This window comes from Oreochromis niloticus, linkage group LG1 (genome assembly GCF_001858045.2).
Source record: "Oreochromis niloticus isolate F11D_XX linkage group LG1, O_niloticus_UMD_NMBU, whole genome shotgun sequence".
Classification (NCBI taxonomy): Eukaryota; Metazoa; Chordata; class Actinopteri; order Cichliformes; family Cichlidae; genus Oreochromis; species Oreochromis niloticus.
Genome location: NC_031965.2, coordinates 40,515,954 through 40,540,149, shown reverse-complemented (window position 1 = coordinate 40,540,149; position 24,196 = coordinate 40,515,954).

The following is a 24,196-nucleotide window of genomic DNA, read 5'->3' as shown; positions in this document are numbered from 1 at the left end:
TGGTTAGGAAAAACCTTGACTCCTTTGATCCCATTATCTGTGTTATTTACCAAAACTTGAAAATGTTGTAGCCAAAGATTTTTGAAATTCTGATTTTTCAATTCAGTTCAGTTGACTTCAGTTTAATTTATATAGTGCCAAATTACAACAGTCGCCTCAAGGGGCTTTGTATTGCAAGGTAAAGACCCCAAATTATTGCAATTTACAGGGTTTTTAATATGTTTCCGTCTTTCTGAGTCTTTGACACATTCTTCATCTGTAACTCATTGTTAATTAAGTAACTGTAAAATTATAAATCAGTGATTCAATAATTTTCCTGTTATTTAAGTGTACTAATCTGGGGAGTCTTTTTACACACTGCTAAATACATATCATTAGTTGTTTTGTCTTTTTTTTCTTGGTGCATGACCCACTAGAATCCCCAAATTATCATTTTCACTGATTGAAAAAAATATTTCCTTTGAATGTTTTTTAAGATAATTGTATTTCAATTATTTATTAGATTTATTTATTTATTTTTATAGATGATAACTGTCTTACCGTATGAAGGAACACTAAATTCTTATATATTTTATTTAACATACAGTGTTTAAATGTGGTGTGGAAAACAGTAATAGTTTTTTTTATTTTGGCTTATCTTTGCCAAAAGTAAAGGCCCTTTATTACCAAATTACCACAGATTATTTCATTTTCAAACAGGGCTTGCAGATAGCTTTTGTTTTATTTTTGTGCAATAAAGAAAGCTGATGAGTGGTCTGTTGCTATGGAAACCCTCAAAAAACATAGCTCGTAATCCTAAACTCAAAATTATTCACTAATTACAAAGTTAGAGATTTCATACTGTATTGAGTTTGGTATCATCACATCAAAGCATAAAAACATATGATGAAGCATTTTGTTCTCTTTGAATCTCTATTATGTCAAGATTTTATAGTTTTATGAGTGAAACATGATCAGTTATCAGTATACAATAGTTTACTTGTAATTCTGACAAAATTCAATGAGCAATCAGAGGCACAACAGACAAAAAGGATAAAAGAGATGTCAAGAGAAGATGAAATTTTAGAGGAGTTATAGTCATGGTTAACAGCACCATCTATTGGAGGCAAAAGGGAATAAAGAAAAACTGAATAAAAAAAACTTAATTCACTGATCATTAAAACTGTGTGTGTGTGTGTGTGTGTGTGTGTGTGTGTGTAGGAGGCAGGGAATAGAGAAGGGCATGATAAAAGAAGGAACAAAAGAATAAAGACTGGAAACTGGGAAACTGAAAACTGATCAAAACAGACAAACAGAAGAAAATGACGAGCAGAACTGGAGGCAACTGGAAGCATAAAAAATGAAAATCAGGAGAAAGAAAGAATTTAAGAAAAAAAGAAGACTGCAGATTGGAGGAAAGAAGGAAGAAACTGAGTCACAACAAAAGGCAATGATGGAAGGAAGCCAAATAAGTTAACAAATGAAAATTAACAAGAAAATGAAATAATAAATGAAAGTGAGGAATTGTAAAGAACCTTAGAAGAAACAAAAGATAAAATTGTAAATGAAGACTGAAAAAGATTGAAGGACAGATGAAAGGTTATTCAAGGACCACAGCCATCTTTGGCCTTATTTTTATCCTGTAAGGTTTTTTTGTGATGCCGTAGAGTAGGGGTCCAAACATAAGGCCTGGGGGCTAGATTTGGCTCTGCAACGACTCCAATTCATCCCACTGGGTGGATTTGTAACATGTGAAAGAGTGCATCTAGATTTTGAACTTTTAACTGTATTTTTGTTGTTTAGAAGTTTTATGGCTAGTTTTTCTTATTAATAAAGACCACTGCCCCATTGGCATTCATACTACATCAAAGTAATTAACAGAGTCATGGATAAATAATTAAACAATAGAAAACTTCCTATCTTTCTGGTATAGTAATATTTTCTGTAAATTCATGAGAACTTTATATTTTGAACAATTTTTTTGTCCAATTTTACATATTTATCATGTAGTTTCAAACTTTTGTAGTCTGGACCACTTAAGATTAAAGTGTGCTGAATGTGCTCCATGATGTAAAATGAGTTTGCTATTCCTGGTGTAGACCTTTGTAAGAAGAATTGTACTTGGATGTCGTCACAGCCAAGTTACAGTTTTATCAAATTAATTTATAAACCAGTATGTTTTGTTGTTTGCTGTCTGAATCACATGGTTGTAATTTTTATACATTTTTATTAACATAATTCAAGTGAACACTAGACTTTGTATGCAAATGTAAAACAGAGAGAAGCACAGTAAAGGGAGTAGATTCAGACACACACATGTCCAAATTATTAGTTTTCTTTTAAATAAAAAAAAAGAAGCTATGCTAGCAACCCCTGAAGGCTGGTGTGATCACTACACCACACAGTAGCTGTGTCCCAAAACGTCGGCTGCATCCTCCGGAGGCCGCATTTGAAGGCCGTTTACGTCACAGCCAGGCGACGAAGGCTGTCCCAATTCGTTGACTCCTTCAAATGCGGCCAACAAATGAGTCCTTCATTTCCCCGAATTTGAAGGATGGGTCGGGTGTGTCCTTCGTGGCCCACCATATCCCTATAGCGCAGCCCAGCCAAATTTCAGCTGCCAACAATGGCAGCCGCTACTAAGTTTTAAAATTAGTCTTATTGATCTTTCTGGGTCACAAAATAAACTTTTAACATATTTTTAGGCGAGAAAGTAGCTGTGTAAATTTCAAATATCTGCTTGGTTTATCAAGACATCGCATATTTACAAAAGTGCGCTGACATTTTCGGAGACGTCTGTTACCCACCCGGGGGGTTCAATGGTCACTTGAGCCGGTGAGAGCAGCGGACTCCCGGCTTCATCGTTTTCAGACCCCCGCTCTTTCGCTACTCAGGTTAAATATGATATATAAGTCACTCGGATAACTTAAAAATGTAATTATTTGCCCTTTTTCGGTGTTTTATTTGTTCCGGAGTAAATCGGGTTGGCTGAGATCAAAGTTATTAGATTATTAGATTAAATAAAACTTTATTAATCCATCGGGTGGGTTCCTCCGGGATTTTCACACAGCTGAATAAACGTCAAACAGAAAACTGATTAAACAGAAGTGTGAGACGGTCGAGAATTTACGCCAGTGTACTGTTATATTTTAGATAGCAAGGAGCAGACGGCCGGGTTTATTAAACTCCACCGACACAGCGGTGACGCAAATCTGAAGGCTAGACCGTCCCATTTCACATTCTCGCACTTCTGGCCTTCTCGGTCTTCGAAGGACCCGGCCCACGTAGACCGCGAAGGCCGGGTCCTCCGAAGGATGCAGCCGACGTTTTGGGACACAGCTAGTATGAAAGTTATGGGAAGTTAATGGAATATCAGTGTGTCCGTGTAGGTTCTCGCTCACCCAGGTCACTGTAATCAAAACTGCTCAAGTCGAAAGCAACTGTACTTATTTTAGGTCCTTGAAGACACTTCCGTTCTCATCCGAGACACTTCTTTAATTCTAAAAGTTGATAGGGAGTCTCAGGTATTCGACCTCTAGCAGGGCTGTCTTCTTGGAGGTGATCATGTCATACCAGGACACATTTATGAGTTGTTAGCCCATCAGCTCTTCTGAGCAGCCATCTGTAAAGCAGTCCTGAGATCCCTTCCCAGACAACTTTACTGCCATTCACACCTCAGTCTGTGTAACCTTATGAAATCACATTAAAGTACTTAGGTAGGTAGGGTAGGGTAAAGTGAAACAACCGTTCATACTGAAAGGGGAAAAACCTTCGACACGTCCAACTACCTACTACTCATGCATTTTAGACTTGGTCAAAATACTGATCACTGAGGTAGCCTTAGAGACTTCACAGCAGTGGAACTGCAGTAAAAATGTAAAGTTCGTCCTAAGAGGTTGTCATGGTCCTGGGTTCATGACCCAGGGTTTTGTGTTTTGAATTATTAATAGTCTTTGCTTTCATTATTATTTAGAATTTCTAGTCTCTTGGTTTCTGTGCTCTTCTGGTGATCCATGTTTCCTCTGTCTCCCTTGTCAGTCATGTCTCCTTGTTTCAGTGTAAAGTCCACGTCTCTGTGCCTGTCTTATGTTTCCTGTTTTACTTTGATAGTCCCGTGTTCTTTGTTAATGTTTTCAGTTTTGCTTCCCCTTGGTCTCGTCATGTTTGATTATGCCCAGCTGTGCTCTCCTCCTGTGTCTCGTTTCCTCGTTATCCCTCTGTGTATTTAAGCCCTGTGTCTTCCTGTTTTTTGCTGGTTTGTCTTCTATGTCATTTATCCATGTTCCTTGTCTCAGGCCTTCATGTCCCTTGTTACACATCTATTCAATTCAATTCACTTTTATTTATATAGCACCAAATCACAACAACAGTTGCCTCAAGGCGCTTTATATTGTACAGTAGATCGTAAAATAATAGATTCAAGCGAGCATATTATTTAGGGTGGTGTCCGGGATGGGGTGTTGCAAGGGAATGAGCAGCAAATCAAGTTGTTTGGCTACTTTTAGGTCAATCAAGTTTTTGTAAGGTAGAATTCCATTTATATCCACCAGTTTTGCAACAAAAACTACTAATTATACAGTATGGTAATTACCAAACATATAATTATCATACGAACTCCTTACAGCCAGACTGGAGATTCAAACCCAGAACCTGCTATGTAAGTGGAGTTGAAATGTGGGTGGTTCAAATGTTTATTTATCATATTTTACATTCTTATGGATCAGAAGAGGGGAAAAAAAACATAGAAACTGGCTTTTATATTGTTTTTTCAGAACCTGTTGTGTAGGGTTACCATCATACCCACTGTGATACTCAAAACATTATATAATTTTTCACAGACTTTAGTCACATTTTTAAGTTCTCAGCTTAAAACATATTAGCAGAAAATAATTCACATAAATCAGCCTAAACAATGTTTCTTCTGTTCTGCTCCCATTGCACCTAAATTGTTTAACTCCAGTGTGATCACACCTGATGCCTCCCTATTTCAAGGCAAATAAAAATCAGACCATTTCAGTGCCTCTTACTCATTGCCAGCCTACTAGTTCACCCCAGTTAAACATGAGCTTTAGATGCCCTTTATAAAACATCACCTTCCTTATGACAAATTAACCATTACCATTAAAGCTAAAGATTGAATTGAACCCCCCACCCCCAAACATCTTTCCAGTCAGCAATAACCCCTGCTCTAATTAGGAGCAGGGCTGAATCGCCAGACTGATTTGGATCAGGGCAATTTGTTTGTATTATTACCTTGCTGACATTAAGCCCTCCTGTCGTAACATATTTTCAGGGTTTATTCTCTTAAAACAGATTTTAGATCATAATGTTGTAACTTGATCTATGATATTACCAACTGTAGTGAAACGGCTGTGTTATCTTCTCAAAGAGTGATGAATAGGTGAGAGTGGTGAGTTTTTATGTGCAGATGACTAATATCAAGAAGCAAGAAAATTGAGTGCAAGTGTCTAAAAAGTGATAACCCAAAAATAAAGATTAATGATTTTATATGGGAGGACAGATGACCTTCTAGTTAGTTTACTTCTAGTTTTCTGAAAATGGACAAACTGAAGTCACTGGTGCTAAAATGTAAAATGAACATACAATTAATACTTACTTCTTTGCTCTGGGTTTTCCTTCCAGAATACATACAGACTTCTCTTACTGGTGAATGCTGCTATGCCCAGCATGACAAGATGATGTTTGGCTATAGAATCGTTTATATCTTTTCTTGGCAATTTCATTTTTTAATTTAGATTTGTGTTAAAAACACTAGGCTACAAGACAAAACCATAAAGGACAGTGTTCTTTCTAGTAAAGATGCAAAAATGCATGTCATGCTTTTCTATACACAATGTTCAAAGCTCTTATTATTGTTAATGGCTCCGAGATTGGCCCTGCATCAAATTAATGGATATATGCTGGATGCTTTTTGTTAGTTTGGACAAGAGGGGCCTAAAAACTGATGGATCTGCCTTCCATTCTACTTTTAGATACTCTAGTGCTCCATTGGGATGGTATGGCAGTAATTCCTCTTCACCTTTCCTCCTAACTAAAGGCTCCATTTCTATTCTCCTTGAACTTAAATTTGATCCACAAATATCAAGAAGAGGCTGGAATATTTTACAAAGCCAAAAACGTTAAACTACCCTTGATAAAAAGGAGGAGACCATTTTTCATTTAACCAGGGGGAAACATGATAAGATATTTAAGATAATTCAGGCCTTGAGTTAACATATTTAGAAATACACATGCTTTAAATATAACTGAAGCTCATGGGTTTTTCCACTACACTGTAAAATGTAATATTGTGTTTAAGTAAAAATATTAAATAGGCTGAACTCAATTTTTATCAATTTGTTATTAGAACTCGATTTAAATAAGTTACCAGTACTTTTTATGCAAAAACGCTGATAAACTCAATTGATTTGAGTTGTCTTAACTTAGAAAAACTAAGCAAGCTGGAAGTTTTGCTTCTCAGTGCGGAAGGATGAAAGATGTGTTTTGAAAATGCCACGTCACTACCGTCCTCCTCCCTCGCGGATCAGTCCGCATGTTCATGCTGCCAGCATTTGTTATGGAATATGTTGAGCAAACCTGGAGAAGCATCAGGTCAAGATATTATTGTTGTCATTGCTGTGGATCTTTACCTGATACCCTGACTTGGTGAGTAAATGTTTACTCTTATTCAAACTGATTTTGTGGCTTCTCTTAGTTTAGCACCAGGTTTATAATCTTGCTAGCTAGTTAGTGTTAGCCTAGCGTTGCTGCTGCCGCTGGGCTCATGTTACTTAAAGATTAACACCACAGCCTTAAAAACCTTACATAAAACTATGTCTGTGAAATTTTCTGTCGATTGTTTGAAATAAAAAAGTGAGATAAGAGCCCAGACAAAATTCTTCGGGAGGTGCAGCCGTTAGGGGTGGGGTGGGGTGTATTTTCAATCCATAGCCATAACTAACTAACTAACTATATATATCATGTTTAACCTGATTAGCAAAAGACTGCAGGGGGGTTGAAAACAATACGCCAGGAGTTAGCTCGTGGACTCTATCAAGCCTTGAACTCCCGGTCAGCTATCGCGCTGGTGGATAACAGAGGTCTCCGAAAACGTGGAAGCACTTTTGCAAATATGTGATATTTTGATAAATTAAGTAGATATTTGAGCATTACACAGCTACATTCTCGCCTGAAAATATCTTAAAAGGTTATTTTGTGACCAAGAAAGGGTAGTCTGGTGAAAAGGAGGATCGCATTTGTCGGCTGCGGTTGTCGGAGCCTGTGCGTACTGGTAAGCGCGGCAATGGCGTAGGAGCGCGGCTAAAAAACTTATTACTTTTTCTGGGTCACAAAATAAACTTTTAAGATATTTTCAGGCGAGAATGTAGCTGTGTAAAGTTCAAATATCTGCTCGATTTATCAAGACATCACATATTTGCAAAAATGCTCCGACGTTTTCGGAGACGTCTATTTTTTTTTTTTTTTTCATGCTTTGTGGCAGCTTTTGAACATCTGTGGCATCTATATCTAATGTCAAATCTAGCCTTTATTTAACAACATAAGCAAACTCTATGTTACAATGATTGCACAGCCATTAAGGATCAAATCAGTTTCTGAAAAATGTTCTGTTTTTTCTCCCTCTGCTTGCTTCTTACTGTCTTTGAGGCTCGGGACCAGCACTCCTGTTGTTGGACAGAAAGACATCAACTCAGTGGTAAGTATTTTGGTTTTCCAATATATTAGCAACTGTCAGTGACATTTATATTAATCAGGCTGAACTTTATCCATACTTTAGATCAGCCTGTTTTACTTATTGTTTTATTTGTGCTTTGGTTTGGGGAAGTTGTTTCTTTACTATTCATTGTACAGTGTCCTTGGGTGCTTTGAAAGGCGCTATTTTTAAATAAAATGTATTATTATTATTATTATTATTACTGATCTTTTCCTGTCTTCTGTTATTAGACTTGAGATATGACTGCACTATGCTGTTGCTGGTGACTCCAGTTAATTCTACAAGACATGCTGTGTAAGTAAACAAACAACAACAGTTTGGTCTGCATTTCTTGAAAGATCACATCCCCCAAACTTAGTTTAGAGGGTCTACACTGTATATAGTGAAGTCTGCAAGTTTTCTAACAGCAAAATTTGTTTTCTGCCCAAATCATTTTGCACATCATTACAATGAAAGTTATTGGCCATGTTTGCATAGCCCTTTTTAAAATGATGCTTTCATGACATTATTGTATGTTGGGTGGTGGTGAGGGTGGGTGTTGGGGGGCTGAGATTGTCTAAATTGGAGTCTGCTCTATACCAAATGTAGAAAAAAATGTTTTAAGAAAGCAATTAAGTTCATGTTCCAAAAAATGATTGTTTGCTTGCAGGACACCAGGAGAGATGAGTCCTCCATCACAGATGGTGTGGTCAGTGAAGATGGTCGCCTGCAGGTTCAAGCTCATTGCATCTCCAACCCACATCCACTGCCACTGTACTTAAGGGAAGTTAAAGACTTTCTTCTGCACTTACATTTGGATCACCTCGATCCATGACAGTCATTCAGGCAGTAATGCCTGGACTGGAAACAAGCCATCCTTAAAATAATGCAAAATTCCAGCACCTGTGTTGTAATGAAAAACAAATGTGTTGTTTAAATTAGAGGCTGCACTTGTGACAGAACAATAAATATTTTATTTTGATTATATAAGTAATGTAAGTACAAAACAAACTTGTGGTAGGCCTAAACTTATTTTCAGAATAATTACATCTGAGACTTTGTTTCATTGTAAGATTATAACAGTGATGGCAATATAATTGTTTGTTGTTCAGCAGAACAGTGTCCAGTATGTTGGCTGTTATACTTTGTGTTTGAAAATAAAAGTTGGGCTGATTTTAACATCATTACAAAAAGTGTTGTTAATTATTTTTAGTCATATTGATGGTACCACAAATTGTTTTTTCATTTAGTTGAACTTGAAATGTTTGTCAGTAGGTAAACCATTAGTATTGTACAGTCAGAAATATCAAGTTATTCTTAATACTGCAGACTTGCAATGTATAAGTTGTTCTAACAGTCATCTTAAGTAAGCTTTAGTTATTTTTTTTTTTTTGAGGCAACGGATTTACATATTTTATTTGAGTTCTGGGAACTAACAAGGCTGTACAGTGTACTCAAAATGAGTAAGTTGCCCTAACTTGGTCATCTTAAGTAAACTTGATCCAATTTTTTGAGTTCTGGGAACAAATGAGCTTGTACAGAGTACTCAAAATAAATAAGTTGTCCTAATTTAGTCATTTTTAGCTAAGCTTTACTCAATTTTCTTGAGGCAACGAGTTTCCTTAGTTTTTTTGAGTTCTGGGAACTAATTAGATTTTACGGTGTGTTTCATTAAAATAATAAAAACAAAAACATGTTTTGTACTCAGACAAGATTAGAACTGTTTATCACATCCCACAGATCATTGTTTTTTTTTTTCTAAGTAAGGCCCTCTTAAATCTTCAGCTTTTGAATTTGTGACATATAATCATTCAGCCTTATTAGACCATTCATTCAAAAATTTTCATCTAGCTAACAACATAAAATCCTCAGCCTCTGATCTGCGCACCTATGGGTCCACCCGTAGCTTTCACAGTGCCTTGAAAAATCAAATATATATTTCACATTTCTGTATGATGACCAGTGAAAAAAAACAGCTACACATCCCATCTCATGCCCTTATTGCTTATAGTAAATCACAGATTTACAGACAAACGGGTCTGATGGGGACTCGTCTTTGATGGGGTTGTAGAAATAGCTCAGTCATTACAAACAGGCTGCACACGGAACTATTTAGTTACAGGGTTAGCATTGAAGTACTGGTGTGGGGTGGGTGCAGAGGTGCATAGGTTTGTTTTTTTGTTTTTTTTTCTGAAGCATTATGGAGTATTTACTGCTCTGTTTGCTAGTCTTAAAGATGTCATAAACAACACTAATAGGGTCAGCTCTGCATGTCTGGGGTCAGTGCGAACATCAGTGAGAGCAAGCAGTCACAGCTGTAATAAAACCTTTCCCAGTTCAAAGCTTCTGCACTTATTGTCACCTATTTCAGCCATATATATGCTATACATCACATAATCTAAATTTGGAAATATTGACTGTATGTCACCTGGTGAATATGAAATACTGACATTTACAAGGACATTTAAGAGAACAGTCCTCTGCAGGAGTATTGCACTGTAGAAGCATTTTGATGAAGGTTCAGGTGCACACAGACAATACAAATGGCAGGCCTGTAGAAATGTAAAAGTAAATTCCCTCAGTATTTGCTTTCAGATGTTAGAGATATTATTCAAACATTGCAAATCTTAGCAACATAAATAAGATATCGCACCTTCTTTATTCGAACATTATCAATCATGTAGTAATTACACTGGTGTATATTCATAAGTGTATGTGTGTGTGCCTGTCCTGTGTGTGTGTGGTGTGTCTAGACGTGAATCTAAGTGGCCAGCGTGTACGTCAGCATGCCTGACTCATTAGGACACATTAAGAGTGTTTTCACTGAGGCTGACGCCAACGTCTCTGTCTCATCCCAAATGAGAAAAGATGTGATGACAGCACACACACCAGAGATGATAGCTCCTCTGAAAGATGGAAAAAAATAGTCCAAGCTGAAGAAATATGATTGTGTTTTTTCACTTTTTCATCTCAAGATAACAGAATTGCACAGTGACAACTTTAAACCCCTCACTCGCTGCCCAAGGCCATGTTAATTGCGTTAATTTGGTCTGACAATTTCACCACAGGAAAAGAAAAGAAGAGGGAGTGGGAATGTGCCTTGGTTTGTGTGTTTGTGGCAGAACTGTTCTTGTCATTTTTCAGCAATGATTAAATTAGCAACAAGAGTTCTGTCTGGCTATAATCAATCATTACCCTCACTGCTGTGTCACCCAGTATCACCCAAACCATATTTCCCCCACTTGAGGACAAACTGCTTCTTGATTGTGTAGCACACTTGTCTATAAATATATCAGATGGGTCGCTCCCTGCAGGATTGAATTTGAGTTTTTCTTTTCTTCCTTTCTGTGTGTGTGTGTCTGTTCTGGCAAGAGTGTGTGTTTGGGTTCTTTGAAGAGTAAAGATCAATTTGAGCTTCCAAGAGGCAGTGTGCTTTTGGTAGTCCAGTAGAACATTGTGTATCATGAAAATGATGACAGTTAACAGCAAAATATTTTAAATATGCTTTTGAACTCATCATAATTCAGAAATTTATTCTCTCTTTTGATTTTTTTTAAATTTGAAAAGTCAAACCCTCTACAATAGGTGGTCCAAAGATGATATATCTAATGCAGTAAGGACTCGTAAGGACTCGTCTTTGATTTTATACCACATTTGCATGTACTTTAGTAATATTTCCTCAATCGTAACCTGTGTATTTCATGCCAAAAATCATGCCAATTATCTTACTAGTGTTTCTAAAATATCACAAAGAAACTGTTAACAAATGTATGTACTTACAAAAGAAGACATTTTTTCCATTGAAAGATAATATAATGTATATTGAGGTTGTTATCTCAATCATATACTGTATATTCTGCCTCTGTAATATTCTTGATATTTATAATCACGTATAATTGAGCGATTTGTATATATTAGTGCTATTTCTTAAATTTGAAAATCTGTAACATATTGTATTGTTTAAATAGTTTAGTCTGTTACTCTTACTGTCTTGGAGCAACATAATTTCCGTAGGGATTAATAAAGTATTGTGGCTCCGATACAGAAAAATCTATGATGATGGACTTGAAAAATGACAAAAATCTGTCAGTATTAGCAGTGTCTCAAATTAGTCTTTTCGTAGTAAATTAAGCATTTTTTGAAAGGAATTTGTTCTTCATTTAGTAAAGATGTATTTCCAATAAGTATTATAAGCTAAGCCCCCTCCTCAGATAGTGTATACCAGTCCCACAGGTTTTATGACTCGAGGTAATCTATAATTTTACCGTGTTTGGTTGACTGTTGTTTTGACTACAGGTGTCCGAAGACATTTAGCACAGCCGTCACATTCTTGTCGGCTGCATGGTGCTCCTTCCTCCTGAACCTGCATATAATGTCACAGCCCACATCAACTTGATTGTTGTGTTCAGGGTCATTGCTGGTGGTGGTAGTCAGACAGGGGCCATTCCTCGCTGCAGTGCCATGGTGGTTTGGTGATTTGTAAGCCGATTTGTTCCTTTATTTCCCCAGGCCATACACACGCAGGGCCCATACACTTACAAGTACACACACACATACAAACACGCACACACCAAATAAGCCAAACACGCAAAGGGCCTCCCAAAGGACAATGTGTTCTGAATCGCATTACAGCCATTTCCCATTCTGTAGGTGGAGACTGGCCCCAGTAGAAATCAAATATTTATCATGTTGTATTAACCCCCACTGCTGCCCTGCACATGCACACAGGTCTTGCACTGCCTCCACACACTGAATTCATTATCCTATTAGGCCACAGCTCAGCTTCTGTGGCTGGTGTGTACATTGAGTACAATGTGTGCTATGCATGCATCCATTTGCATGCATGCACAGCACACACATACATGCACACAAAAAAACCGATAGGTTGTATCATTTAGCTTTTTATGTGGTATGGGTTGTAAAAACATTTCATCAAGTTCTTCTGTTGTAGCTCTGATCATTTTGTCTTCTGGTCTAACAACTCCAGCCACAGGAACAGAGAACATTACCTGAAAATGTCAACTGTCATGTGATAAGAGAACACATACAATAACACTGTAGATTTTGTCCTCAGGGTGTAATCTTTTTTTCCCCTCCCAATGTTTTCAGTAAACGCCTACTGGTGTAAATAAGCATCTAGGGTTTATTCACTTCAAGCTGAATTTTGTGTGTAGATTGAACTCATTCAGAGAAAGGGTATGAGAGTACACAATGCTGTATCACATTTATCCTGAATAATTACTATATCCTAATATAAACATATAATAATAACTTTGGGTGAACTGAGTTCACTAAAGACATGGTAGATATCAGTTTTCTCAGGTACAGTAAAAAGTTTGTCTGAATTTGTAGAACATAAACATTTCTCTTCTTCTGGGGCTCTGACTGAAGAGAAAACAATAAAGTCAGCTGTCTTTTTATTGTGACTCTTCTCTCTCTCCATTTTCTCTTCTCTTCCCTCCTCTCTGCACGAACAGCATCATCGATGGATGGAGGACCCGGCTGTACACTGCTGTGATCAATAAGCTGGTTGTTATGGTGATCAAACTGCATCCTTTTTTTGTCCCCCATGGCAGGTCAAGACTAATGTCTCCTGTCACAGTCTGTGATGATAAAGTGTCTTATTACCCAACAACCAGGAATTTTAAGATTACTATGAAAATGTTAAGGAATCAGTCTGACTCTACAGTCTTTGACCCACTTCACTGAATGTTAGCCTGTCTTTGTACTGCACACACTACATGTGTGTGTGGTTTTGTGTTGTCAGGCATACATATTCAAATATGGATCTGTGTACATGCCTCAGTTTTGACAGGCACTGTATAATTGTGTTATTTCCAGCAGAATGAAGAAATTGAACCTGTGTATTTTTGTGCCACTGAATGTTCATTTCATTCAGTGGGTGTTTGTGTGGTCATCAAGTCTGGAAACTTTTACTCCACTTTGTCCTAAACTCCTCAAGCTGGAGGGTAAAAAGGCAATTAAAAGCAGTGAAAAACAACAGCAGTAACTCTCACCAACATTCATCTCAGTCGTGCTGCTACAAAAGGCTACTGTTCAGGTGGTTCAGGTGTTTACTATCAGGTGATGAGGACAGATTTATCAATGTAAATATTTTGACTCCTTGACTTTTGAGATAACTCCTTTTTTATGAGGTAATATTTCCCCCTGTTAGGTTTTTACATTAGGTGATTATTGCACTAAAAACACAACCATTTAATTATTTGCACCAGCCTAATAAATATCACTTTATAGGGTCCATAAATCAAGGAAACAAAAACACAGTTCACATTTTTAATCTGATATTCTCTCATAAAGCCCCATGTATTAAAAAAGGGGGGTTTTATGCCAAATGTGCATTGGTGAATAGCTTAAGTAAAAGTAATAAAGGCACTAAGTATGGTGTATAAATATCACTTGCTCCATGTTGTTAAATTCATGCATTAGGTAATAATTTGATATAAATAATTGTTTATTAGCAGACCATCCAAATCCAAATAAGGCTTAATGATATGTAGACGTTTTTCAAGGGGAGTTTCATTGAGTGCAAAATTTCCATCAGAGCCATTAATTAAAAGCAAAAATAAAGTTTTTATTATTATTCATACAATGTCAAATCTAAATATTATAAGGAAGAAAAATAGTAAGAGTCTTCTGTTATGATTTGATTTTATTGTGGTGCTGCTGGATCTTTTTTTCAGGCGTTTAATTTTATCCCCTGAATGATACATTACATTATCAGCATGTGATCTTTATTTAGCAACTTTCCACAGATTGCTATTAAAAGCATTTATTTAAAAATAAATAATAAATAAATAAAAATGAACTTTTAAGCTCTGAGTGCGTTAGTAATGGAGTGAGAAACATGGGACATGCCAGCCATGATGTCTGTAAATGTGAAGTAGAGCTTTGCTCTATCTATTCACTCTTTTATTAAATCTATTCATTTTATTCATCCAGTCTCTTGATCAATAACTAATTAATTTCTCTGGCTGAGTGAATACACACCCTATAATCTCTCTAATGTTTACTCCTGCCACAGACTTGTTTTGTTTGAAAACTTGAGATTTAAGTCAGAAATGATTCTCATCCCCTATTTCTGTTTCACTGATTCTCCATGTCTTAATATTACAATTGTTTTGTTCAAGAGTTAGGGGTTAAATAGAAAGTTAATGTCAGTAAAACATCCTGTTAAATTGTCATATAAAAAAAATACAGTTTAAAGATCATTATAGACATCACAGAGCTAATACAGTGTCTTAAATTGATAAGCTGAAGAAATGAGTACTTTTCCTAATGTTTCTATACATCCATTTGTTCATGTAGAAAAACATTTTAACAAAGGTCAGATAAAAGTCTAAACAAGATGCAGCACACCAAAAATAAATGATTTATGTTCTATCTGCTTCTATTATATTTTAGTTTTATATTGGCAAAAACCCAACTCAATGTGCTATTCCTCCTATCAATTATTTCTAAAGTGTCTGTTGCTGAAACCCCAAAACCATAAAATGAATAGTCAGAGACATACATTTTATTGTTATATGTTTAAAGAAGATGAACAAAAACATCATTCATTTCATGTTCTGAAATAAAGAACATGAAATGAACATAGATCGTGAAGATGCATTATACCTGAACTTCAAGTGAAAGTATTGTTATGCTATTTTTTTGTTGTTATACATGTTGGTGTGTTATTTTTTCTCTTAGCTGCGAAGCATGGGTTTACTGGGAAAGAGAAATCACACCTGAGAGGAAGGGAAATCGGATCAGCAGGCACAATAAAGCAACAACTCTGAAGAAAACAACCTGGAACAAGTCACGTGTGTGTGTGTGTTTGTGTGTGTGATTAGAGGAATATATATTCTTAAGGGAAGAAAGACTATGGTACATATAACTACAGGCTGTTGTTTTGTTTCCTCAGTCTTGTGGTAAAATGGAGGACATACATATTCTCTTATTGCCTTTAAAAAAACAAAACAAGAAAGGGTGAAAAAAGGTGCTCAATGCAATTCCAGTTGCCCTTGGGTGTGCCATGGCATTGGTCACTCAGGGAGTGTGCCGAGGGGTCACATGGTTCAGATGAATCACATCAATTTGCTAGAAAAACAATATATCCCCCAACACCTCCATTGCACCCCTTCTATATAGTCTACCTACGTTTTGCCTTTGTCTTCATACCCTTGGAGCCCATAGTCATCTTTTTTTCTCTAAACAATGATCATTTTCTAAGCTTGTCTTTTAGCTCGTTATTTTAGGTTTATATTCCATATCTACATTAAAACATAAGAAGTTGCTAATAATAAAATCTGTTAATTTGTTACCAGTCTTTACTCCAAGATCATATTTTACTTCTTTAAATATTAATATTGTTAATTATATTTTACTCTTCTTTATAAGAATGTTTGCTGTGTGATATTACAGAAAGTAAGCAAATATATTAACATTACAAGCAATAATTAAAAAAATATGCAAATACAATGTGGTTCAGTGTGAGTTTTCGTCTGAACGTTCAGTCTGAACATTCCTGCCTTATTAAAGATTTCTACTGCCATCCTGTGGTAAAGGATCCACATTACAACTTAAAGCAATTGTATCTTGAATTGCTCTGTTCCAATTGAGTCAGAGTGAGATTATTTTTAATGAGTAAGCTTATTTTATGATTGTTTTGTGAGACTACTTCAGTTATTTATTCAACCTCCAATTCATGTCACATATCACAATCTGCAATATTTGTATCTTAGTAGTTCAAGAGAGAGAGAGACAGAATAAAAGTACAGATCATGCATTTATATTTTTATTGCTTTTCTATAATTTTACCAATCTAGTCATACACCAGAGAGCCAGAGATTACCAACAAGTATGATTGAGTGCAGCGAGGTGTATTAACACATAGTGAGTGAAGAAGAAACACCCAGTGCATCATGGGAATCCTCCAGCAGCCTACACCTATTGCAGCATAACTAAGGGAGGATTCAGGGTCACCCGGTCCAGCCCTAACTATATGCTTTAGCAAAAAGGAAAGTTTGAATCTTAAATGTAGAGATAGTATCTGTCTCCTGAATCCAAACTGGAAGCTTGTTCCACAGAAGAGGGGCTTGAAAACTGAAGGCTGTCCCATTCTACTTTTAAATACTCTAGGAACAACAAGTAAGCCTGCAGTGTGTGTGTGTGTGTGTGTGTCTCCGTAATTTGAATTGCAGCCCAGTGATGCTCCATTTCAAATTTGACATTACTTTTACAATACCTCCATCTAGTGTTAAAATACCTGAACTACATCCTCAGTCACACAAACAGAAGAGGGCAAAATGTGCTTAATATTTTGGCTATTACTGAGCCTTCACTTTTTAAAGCAGAACACCTTTTGGCCTATGAGACTTTGTAGTCATATTCTCAGCCTTCACAGATGACGGGAGCAGAGAGAGAAATATATTACTCAGTAAATATATAAAATGAAATAAAAAGAAAAATGTAAAAAGGCATTGATTGTGAGTTATGGTTTTTGTGGTATTTCATAATTTAAAGTATGAATCAAATGATTTCTTCACTAAAAAATGTTCTTTAATCACCACCTAGTGTGTGCTTTTTTTGATTTCCTGGGGATGATCAAGACAAAATCAGTGGCACTGGGTTGAGTTCAGTCACAAAAGGTCTCTCTTGTGGCCAGCAGACAATGTCAGTTTCTGCTCTTCCTGCAGAAAATTGCAGACTCTGACAGACAATGGTGGATGTAAGTAAAGTAAGTAAAGTTTATTTATTAAGCACTTTTCATAGACAGGCTGTCACAAAGCGCTGTACACAAAGAGAAAAATAAACAGAAAGTTAAGTAACAAAATAGACAATATACACAATATAAAAAGATTAAAAGTATGTTAAAATGTAAAATTTAAAAACTTTTCTTTTTAAAGAAGCCTTCTGTTGATCAATGCTTTTTAAATGTTTTTTAAAGGATTCCACAGAGTCAACCAAACGTAGTTGTTGTGGTAAATTATTCCACAGCCTTGGTGCCACAGACTGAAAGGCTCTGTCCCCTTTGGTCTTCAGACGTGTACGGGGAACAACCAACACACTCTGAGTCTGTGAGCAGAGAGACCGAGCAGCAGTGTATTTTGTAAGAAGCTTGGATAAATAATCTGGGGCCCAGCCATTTAGTGCTCTGTATATTAAAACAAGAATTTTAAAGGAGGATTTTGTGGTCAGTGGTACTGAAGGCTGCGCTAAGATCAAGTAAAACGATCACAGAACAATTTGCTGCATCAGAAGTCATTAACACATCATTATAGACTCTTAAGAGAGCGGTCTCAGTGGAGTGCTGCTTGTTAAAGCCAGACTGAAAAGGAAGTAAATGACCCAGGACACCGAGGGGCATCTTCATAAGGGGAGGCACTTGAGGAGATTTTGGATCTCAGGTCCATCACCTTATTTACAAAGTTATTGAGGAAAGTATTACAGTCTTCATCAGAAAGTAACACAGCATGCTGAGTTGGAGGAGAAACAATAGTGGTGATGGTATCAAATAGAGTTCTTGGGTTATTTTTATGACAGTTTATAAGATTATTGAAATAAGAGGATCTAGCCTCTTTCACTGACTCATTATATAAGTGAAGAAGTTCTTTGTGTGGGTTATGGTGTTCACGATGGACAACCAGACCAGTGGACTTCCAGAGACGCTCTGCTGTTCGACAGGGTTATGAGAACAACCCCAATTCCTGCAAAAAAATGCTTTACTGGTTCGTGGACACAGTCAGATACCTGGTTCAAGGGAGTATAAACCCACCCTGCAACCCACAAACTCCTCATCCTGTTAACAATCAATATCACAATATAATCAATATAACCATAAGCCACTGTGATCAGCCTAGCACCCAAACACTAACCATCACCAAAACCCCCCCAAAAAACTCAATGATCGTTCAAACAGTTCGGAACCCAGCTATTCAACCTATCTATCCACACTCGCTCCCTCCATCTCCGCCTCCTCTCAGACCACCAAACGTTACTCTCCAAAACGCTGGTCCTCAAATTATGGACGCTATGTTTCCAAAAGTGGGATACCAAAGCGGTACCAGTTTTTGACCCCGGATTATGTTATGTCGGTGGGCATAAAGTCTAGCACTAAAGCTATTACCGGTTTCCCCCACATATTGCTTATGGCAAATAGATCCAATTAACCGAGGAAAAGTTGGTTCCCCGCTGTGGTAAAAAAGCCGTTTGGTTCTGGTAATTCCTAACCGGGGGGGGAGGTGACTGAGTTGGAAGTACCCCGTCCGTATCCCGCAGTGGGGGTTAGGGTTAGGGGAAATCAAGTTTGGGAGCACGGTCCCCAAAGGGGGCCGGGCTCCAATGCACAGACCATACCTGCTCCCGCCTCAGGTCTCCCGAGACCCCCAGCGAAGCTCCAGGCGGGGTCCCATGGATGGGGTTGGAGAAGCGAGGGGTAAGGGGAGGAGGGGTGAAGAGGAGAGGGGGGAGGGGTTAAGGGAAGGGGACTGAGCCTGCCACCTCTGTGAGGCAGGAAATGCACGGGCCATCCCTCCCGAAGGAAACCCACCCTGCTGGTTGTCACGATTACGGGAAAGCTTCCGCCTTTTCCCGTATCGGACGACGGTCCAACCTGCTGAGGCCATCCGGTCCTCAGTCTTTGGTTAATTTTTGTGTTTGTGTTGTTGTGTTTTAGTTTTTGTGATTTGGGTTCGCCTTTGTTATATAAGTAATTATAACTCTAATTTGAGCTTTTATCAGGCGAGAAATAAATGTAGAAAATGAAAAAAAGAAAAGAAACAAAAGAAATTAAAGCAAAAGTTATTATTTAATTAATAAATTGAAAAAGGTAGTGTGCCGTACGCGCAACGTTTCGACCCTTTGAGGGTCTTCCTCCGGCGCCTGCCACACAAAAAAATGAAAGAATGAGGCTGTACTGCACAAGGCTGTGGCTACTGATGTTCACTCCTCGGAGTCCAGAGTCGAACTGAGCTCCAGGCTGACTCGACCTCCCTTTATACCCTTCCCTCTGTGTGTGGTTTTTAGTTTTTTTATCACAAACCCTTTCAGTTTTCTTCTGTTAAAGCCTATATGATCCTGTGTATATAAACCGTTTTTAAGATTCTGGTGTATATATGAATTTTAATATTGTGGAATCCATTGTTTTTAATATGTAATGCTTTTAACCGTATTTGTTTTGTGTAAATGTTATTAGTGTAAATAAACTGTATTTTAACATTTTGGCCTATTATGAGCCTTCTTGAATATAATTATTTTAATGTCATACGCTATGAAATTGTATTATAAAGAAATGCTGTTTTTAATTTCTGGTTTTTAACACTTTACGTGATTCCACGGTTTTTAATGTAGAAATCATTTTTAATTCAAATAAAAATATTTTTAAACCGTTTTTATTATGTGAAGAATTTCCCTGTCCAATTGTACTTCCCTGTAGAGATTAGAATTAGGGTTTTGCGTTATGGCCCCCAGGTTAAGATTAGGGGAAATTCAAGTTGGGAGTCCGGTCCCCGAAGGGGAACGGGCTCCAATGCACTGTCCACACCTGCTCCCATCCCGGGCGGTCAGGTCCCCATCAATGCGTCCCCAAGGGGGCATGATTGCTCAAAAGGCCGGTGATGATGTCCCCGTCGAAATTCAAAAAACTGACCATCATTTGGTTTTTTAATATTAATAGTGCACTTTCGTATCGGTGGGCCGTCGCGACGTTTCGGCGTGATATTGGCCTTCTTCAGGCTGGCCCAACGTGTCTGTCTCTGTGTGTTTTGTGTGCCTCTCTTGGCTTTTATACTGTGTTCTGTCTCCTCCCACTCTCGGGTTCTCTGTTTTTCTGTTTCTTCACATTTTCCTTGGCTTTCTTTATTTTTCATTGTTTTTATGGCACCCCCTTCTTAAATGTCCTTTCCTTATGTTTCTATTTATGGCACCCCCTTCCTGTTTGTCCTTTCCGTTAATTTTTTCGTGACCTCATCATTTTGTTCCTTCCCTATGACTGTCCTGTTCTGTGTCCGTTCCATCCTCCTTCTCATTATGTATTTGTCATTTTTATGTTTTTACGTGTGTTTCAATTTAATATTTTTCTCTTTTTTGTTTTATGTCTGTTGCTTTGACTTTTGTGTTATGTCCAATTGTTTTGTGTCCTCCAAACCTCCTTTTATTGTTTTGTCCTAATTGTGTGTTTGTCTTTATTGACTTTTATGTTATGTCCAATTGTTTCCTCCAAACCTCCTTTTATTGTTTTGTCCTAATTATGTGGTTGTCTTTATTGACTTTTGTGTTATGTCCAATTGTTTTGTGTGTGTTCATGTGGTTAGGGTTAGGAATGATGAGGGGGTTGGGATATCCCCAGTCCAAAGGTCAAAGGCCACCCCAGGGTATCGCAGTCAGGGGACAAGACGCAGCCCAAGCGGGTTAGGGGGGGTAGGGTTAGGGGTTAGGGTTAGGGATGTGGAATTGAGTCCGGTCCCTGAAGGGTCCAGACGGTGCTCTGTCCATCCCTCCGCCTCTGCCGCTTGTCCCCTGCCGGACACGTCTACGGGAAGGCAGCCGCCCTCTCCCGTGACGCACCACCGTCCAGCCCTCCGAGTCCATCCGGGACCCCATGTCTTGAATTTTTAATTTTTTGTTTGTGTGTCTCTTGATGTCGCCTTTGTTATCTTTATTTAATAATTGTTTTGCTGTGCTATTTATTTCAGTTAGATATGAAAAATATGTGTATATGAATTTACAATCACAAACAAAGGCGAGAAAAAAGAAAAAATGTAAATGAAATTTGTGTTTTTAAATAAAAACAAAAAATAAATGAAATCAATAAAGTGTTTTAATTTTTAATAAGTGAAAATCAATGAATTACTGTGCCCACTGCCGCGACGTTTCGAGGGTTAGGGGCGGTTAGGGGGTTAGGGTAGGGGAATTGATTCCTCCTACGAGGGTAGAAGGAAGGTGCACGGGCCATCCCACGGGAGAACCCCCGATCCCTGTCAGGGTTCTCAAGGAAGAGACGCTGGCGTCGTCTTCCGTAGCGGACTACTTGCCACTCGTCCGCCATGACGAGTGGGTTTTAATTATTTATTTTAAATATAAATGAAATAAAACAAAATTGTTTTTAAACAACTAAAAGAGAGCCCAAGGGCTTAAAAATCCCTTAAAATAAAATACCGTAAGTTCGGTTGCAAACAACTAAAAGAGAGCCCGAAGGCTTAAAACTCCCTTAAAAGAAAAACCGTGTGTTCGGTTGTTTGGTGTAAACAAAAATAAAAATTCTGCAAACAACTAAAAGAGAGCACAGGGGCTTAACAATCCCTAAAAACAAAAAAACGTGTTTTCCCGTTCAAAAAAAATTAAACGTGCCTCCGGCAACGTTTCGACCTTAAAAGGTCTTCCTCAGGCCTGTGAGGCACGAAAGAAAATAAAACAAACCAAAATCCAAGCGCTCAAAACAATGGCTGGCTGCTGGAGATGTGCACTGTTCGGCTGTCGAGAGCAGAATGAGCTCTCGCTCCTGGCTACACCCCTTTTATAGCCTCTGGTCTGCAATGGCTTTTATATTGTCCAATGTACTAATGCTTTTTTGCACGTCCCTATTTCTCCAAAAAATTAGGTTTTACCCTGTATGTGTTCATCTGTTTGTACTACCATAAATTATAAAACATGAATTGGAAAAAAATGTTTTTATGATATTTATTTATTTATTTATTTATTTATTTGTTGGTGTAAGTACTTATTTAATATTTAAGTGTATAAATTACTATTTAGTTAGGACGTGGGTTACGGCCCCGTCCTCCCTGGGGAGGACCGAGGTATGCGCGGTCCTTCCCTCCTGGGCCCCTCCCTCCCCGGTCCCAAGAAGACCAAGTCCGGTTTTGAGATGGGGGTCGATTGGGGTTAGGGTTAGGAGTGAGAAAAAGAACCTGTCCCTCTCAGAGTGGACAGGGTCACAGCAATCGAGTCCCTGTACGCACTCCAGGAGGAACAGAGCGTGCACGGGCCATCGCACCCGACGGTCCGCAGCCTCACATCCCTCTACCTCAGAATTGTTTTTTAATTGTCCAGGTAAGTATTTATTTTACAGGTTTTTTCCTTTCAGGTAAGTATTTTTTTACTTTTTTTACAGGTAAGTATTTCTTTTTTACAGGTTGTCATATTACGTGTCCGTTACTTTGGCTCAATTCCAATAAAGATTTTGAATTCCAATTTGTTTTCTGTGTCTTCTTTCAAATTTAGTTTTAATTGTTCTCCAATTTGAGTTTAAGGAAAATCAATAAAATATGAATTAAAATATGAAATAAAATCCCCCAAAATAACAAACTAAAATAACAAACTAACATAAAGTGGAAAAAATTAAATGAGTATGCCCATGTCGCGACGTTTCGAAGGTGTTGCTTCTTCTTCAGGCGAGGGCATACTGAAGAGCTCTGTGTTTGAGCCTCCTATTTATACTCTCTCCTCTGATCCCGCCTCCTTTGGCATTTTTTTCGGCTTTCTTTTAAATTTCTTTTCAGCTTTTCGCTTTTTTCCAATTCCGCCAGACTTTTTGGCTCTAATTTTTCCCTTTGTTCTTCCTCTCTTCATTTTCAGTCTTTTCCTCTTTTCCCTTTTACTTTTCCCTTTTCATCATCCTTTTCTTCCCTTCTCTTGACCTCTGCCCTTTACCCTTCCTTTTGGCCTACATCTGTCCCTTTCTCTTCCAATTGTTTAGGCTACCATGAATGCCGACTTGGCTTTCTACGAAACTCTCAACCCTGCTTGGGGAGGACTCAACCCTACTTGGGGAGTAAATAATTTAGAAAGGCGATGTGACTGTGGGTTAGGCTTTAGGTTTCAGCTTAGGGTTAGGATTACTTGGGCTTCAGAGCTAGTACTGGGTTAAGGTGTAAGATTTAATTTCCCAAAATGAAGTGGGAGTGGGACTTTCCAAAATTGTAAAATTGTTAGGGCCAGATTAGATCAGGGGGTAGGTAAAATAGGGCTATATTCCAATTAGGATTCCATTAATTTTAGATAAACAAATTGGTTAGGGTTAGGGTTATGATTTGGGTAGGGCATAGATGCTAGATTTAGCTTAGCTAGGAGTGAGACCCAAAGACCAACCGGATCGAGGCGCTGGCTGGTTAGGAGTGAGAAAAAGAACCTGTCCCTCTCAGAGTGGACAGGGTCACAGCAATCGAGTCCCTGTACGCACTCCAGGAGGAACAGAGCGTGCACGGGCCATCGCACCCGACGGTCCGCAGCCTCACATCCCTCTACCTCAGAATTGTTTTTTAATTGTCCAGGTAAGTATTTATTTTACAGGTTTTTTCCTTTCAGGTAAGTATTTTTTTACTTTTTTTACAGGTAAGTATTTCTTTTTTACAGGTTGTCATATTACGTGTCCGTTACTTTGGCTCAATTCCAATAAAGATTTTGAATTCCAATTTGTTTTCTGTGTCTTCTTTCAAATTTAGTTTTAATTGTTCTCCAATTTGAGTTTAAGGAAAATCAATAAAATATGAATTAAAATATGAAATA